This window comes from Cannabis sativa, chromosome X (genome assembly GCF_029168945.1).
Source record: "Cannabis sativa cultivar Pink pepper isolate KNU-18-1 chromosome X, ASM2916894v1, whole genome shotgun sequence".
Lineage (NCBI taxonomy): Eukaryota > Viridiplantae > Streptophyta > Magnoliopsida > Rosales > Cannabaceae > Cannabis > Cannabis sativa.
Genome location: NC_083610.1, coordinates 17,581,411 through 17,584,981, shown reverse-complemented (window position 1 = coordinate 17,584,981; position 3,571 = coordinate 17,581,411). Strand labels below are relative to the sequence as shown.

Here is a 3,571-nt window from a genome sequence, read left to right as displayed (position 1 = left end):
CTTTTTCATAGGCACAACACACAATATTATTCCTTTTTTTTTTTCAATCTCTCATTCCTACACTTTATTTTTCCACTTACATCACTTATCCCCCCAAACTTGCTTCAAGGCTCATGGCATAATAAGGTATGTTCAGGGTGAAAAGAGTTTAAGATACAAATTCAGCTCAGTTAAGTGGTGAAAAATTTTTAAAACAGGCTAAGGCTCAACTTTGGGTATACTATGGTAAATATTTCTAGGTAGGCTTGAAAGGCTCAATCGTTCCAAAGAAAACTTGCCTAAATCACTTTCCAAACAGAAATCATCAAGGATTTCGCTTCAAGAGAGTATGTCAAACAAATTCTATTTCATGTACAATCAATCATTCCACAAACCAAATAGAACAAAGGTGATATGTGATAATAGCAAATGTTTTAAATCTACATGAATTACTTCCTAGCACACATCCATCTTAATTCAAACAGTTGCAAGTCAAGCACACAGTTATGTTTTAATCCATTGCACAAGTGAATAACAACAATTCAATCAATCCTTCAATTTAGCTATCACACAAGACTAAAAAAAAACTAAAACAAACTAAACACGAGAAAAAAAATATAAGTCTCCCCCCCCCCCCAAACTAAAATGCACATTGTCCCCAATGTATGAAAATAAACCAGGGTGAGAGAAACTTACCTGAGCCCCATCAGAAGGGATCAAGTCCACCCTTTGCATTCAAAAGAGCCCTCGCACTGAATGAAGAAAATTTACCACCAATAGTGTTGATTTCAGTGTTTTGCACAAGAGTAAGCTCACCTTCAGAACTACCACACATCAATCTTTTCCAACGACGCTGAATCGTTCGAAGTCGCTCTTTAGGCTTTGCTTTCTTCTTATCAGTTTTAACAAAAGAACCCTTCACCACCTCAATCTTGCAACAGGTAGGAATGTCAGTTGGGGCAAAAACATTAAAATTGACCTCTTCATCTTGGACTCGCAACTTTAACTCCCCCTTTTGAACATCTATTAATGCTCGACCCGTGGCCAAGAATGGTCTTCCCAAAATAATGGGAATAGTTGAATCTTCCTCCATATCAAGAATTAAGAAATCAGCAGGGAAGATAAACTTACCAACCTTCACCAGTACATCTTCAATTATGCCACGAGGATGAGTTAGAGAACGATCCGCTAGTTGTAGAGTCACGGTTGTGGGCTTTGCTTTTCCCAATCCTAGCCTTTTGAAGACGTACAACGGCATTAGATTAATGCTTGCTCCCGCATCACATAGAGCTTTAGTTTCCACCGAACCCCCTATAGAGCATGGAATATTGAAACTACCCGGATCTTTAAGTCTTGGGCGGTAGTTTCTTTTGCAAAATGGCGCTACACTCCTCGCTAATGCCACCGTTTCATAGTCCTCCATTTTTCTCTTCTTAGACAATATCTCCTTCATGAACTTCACATAACGGGGCATTTGTTCCAAGGCTTCAGCAAAAGGAATGTTGATGTGTAGTCTTTTGAAGACCTCTAGAAATTTTGTAAACTGCTTGTCTAGATTGGTCTTTCGGAGTCTCTGAGGATAAGGTATCTTCACATGATGATCAATACTGATTGGTGGAGACTGTTGTGGTGGTGCAGGGCTATCAGTAGTTTTCTTTTCTATTGATGTTGGAGTTGGTGCTGATTGATCTTTAACTTCTTCATTGAATGGTTGTACCACATCAGGCCCATCATAATTCTTTCCACTCCTCAAGGAAATTGCTTTACATTGCTCTTTTCCTTTTGCCTCACTAGTGCTAGCTGAATTTCCTTGAGCTTGGTTTGCCACTTGAGTAGCCAATTGTTCCATTTGAGTTTCTAGAGTTTTAATAGAGGCTCTAGTTTCCATCATGAATTGGAGCAATAAATCAGCTTGGATGTTGGAGCCACTAGGACTTTGTTGTTGGTTTTGTTGGGGCTGATTTCTCTGCTGGTAGAACCCCTGTTGGTTGTGCCCATAATTATTATTTTGGGAGTAGTTCCCAATGGCTTTTGCTTGATCCATTGGCAAATTATCCACATCTGCCTGACACTCTGAAAAGTGATGGTTGCCTCCACATATCTCACAAATAACTTGGGCTTGTTTAGCTTGCCCTGCAATCAGCTTTGTCAAGGCCTCAACTTGAGCTGTCAACTTTGTGATGGCATCAACTTCTAACACACCAGCTACCTTCTTAGATTGACTCCTTTCAGTTGGCCACTGCTGATTGTTTAGAGCCATCTCCTCCAATAGATCATACGCCTCATTAGCACTCTTTCTCATAAAAGCTCCGCCCGCTGCTGCATCTATTAAGGTTCTAGTATTACCAACCAGCCCGTTATAAAAGTTGTGAACCAGCATCCACTTCTCTATACCATGATGAGGACACCTCCTGATTAGATCTTTAAACCTCTCCCAAGCCTCATGGAGAGATTCATTATCTTGCTGACAGAAGTTGTTTATTTCTCCTCGCAGCTTTGCAGACTTAGCTGGAGGAAAGAACTTTGACAAAAATTTTGTTGCTAAGTCTGTCCATGTTGCTATAGAATTAGGTGGCAAGGAATTCAACCAACTCTTGGCTCGTTCTCTGAGCGAGAATGGGAACAATCTCAGTCGAATGGCATCATCGCTAACTCCATTAACCTTAAAAGTTTCACAAAGCTCCATGAAGTTAGAGAGATGCAAATTAGGATCTTCAGAAGGGAGACCACCAAACTGAACTGAAGACTGCACCATTTGAAGGATGGCAGGCTTAATCTCGAAATTGTTTGCATCCACTGCCGGTGGCCTGATACATGACTGCATTCCCGTCAGAGTAGGGAGAATGTATTCTCTCAAGCTACGGCCATTAGCTTGATCTTCCACGGCACCTCCATTATTACCGTTATTACCCCCATTGTTTCCAGCATTATTGTTCACATTCGCAGCCATGATCTCTGATGTTTCAGCAGTTGCTGAAACTCTTTCTTGCCTCTTGTTCTTTCGATTCCTCCTGCAAGTTTTCTCGATTTCAGGATCAACTGGTAATATGACTGTTTGTCCTTGACGGCGCATGCACTTAGGATTCCTGAAATAGATCAAGAAAATATTGCAAGAAAAAGGTTAGAAAAATCAGCAAGAGAAAATATACCAAAGTAGAAGTTAGTATAATTTTATGTAATATTAATCTTTAACAATTCCCCGGCAACGGCGCCAAAAACTTGTTGCTATAATTTTAAACACTACGCAAGTATACGCAATCAAGTAGTAAATCTCACACAGGTGAGGTCGATCCCACAGGGAATTGGATTAAGTACCACTAAATTATACTTATGATTCTATTCGGTAAATTGAAAGCAATTATGATTTAAAAACAGTAAAATATGAAAGAAATTCAGAAAACTTAATAACACAATTTAAAGTTGAGCAAGATGAGACAATAGGGAGGAGAATCCTGTTGTTGTTTACCCAAATCGTTAATGCTTAATTACTATCCTATTCTTGGAGTGAATGACAGATTATGAAATAACCTAGCTCCTTTCAGATCTTCTAGATTCTAAATCACATGTTATCTAATTAATTCCTTAATTAAAC

General features: G+C 39.3%; 1 non-coding gene across 1 annotated transcript; it reads left to right on the top strand.

The window, feature by feature from the left end:
* Nucleotides 1-2,369: 2,369 nt before the first annotated feature.
* LOC133032848 (small nucleolar RNA R71) lies at nt 2,370-2,476 on the top strand. The gene has a single exon (XR_009685437.1). It is a non-coding gene; the product is annotated as a small nucleolar RNA R71 (small nucleolar RNA).
* The last annotated feature ends 1,095 nt before the right edge of the window (nt 2,477-3,571 follow it).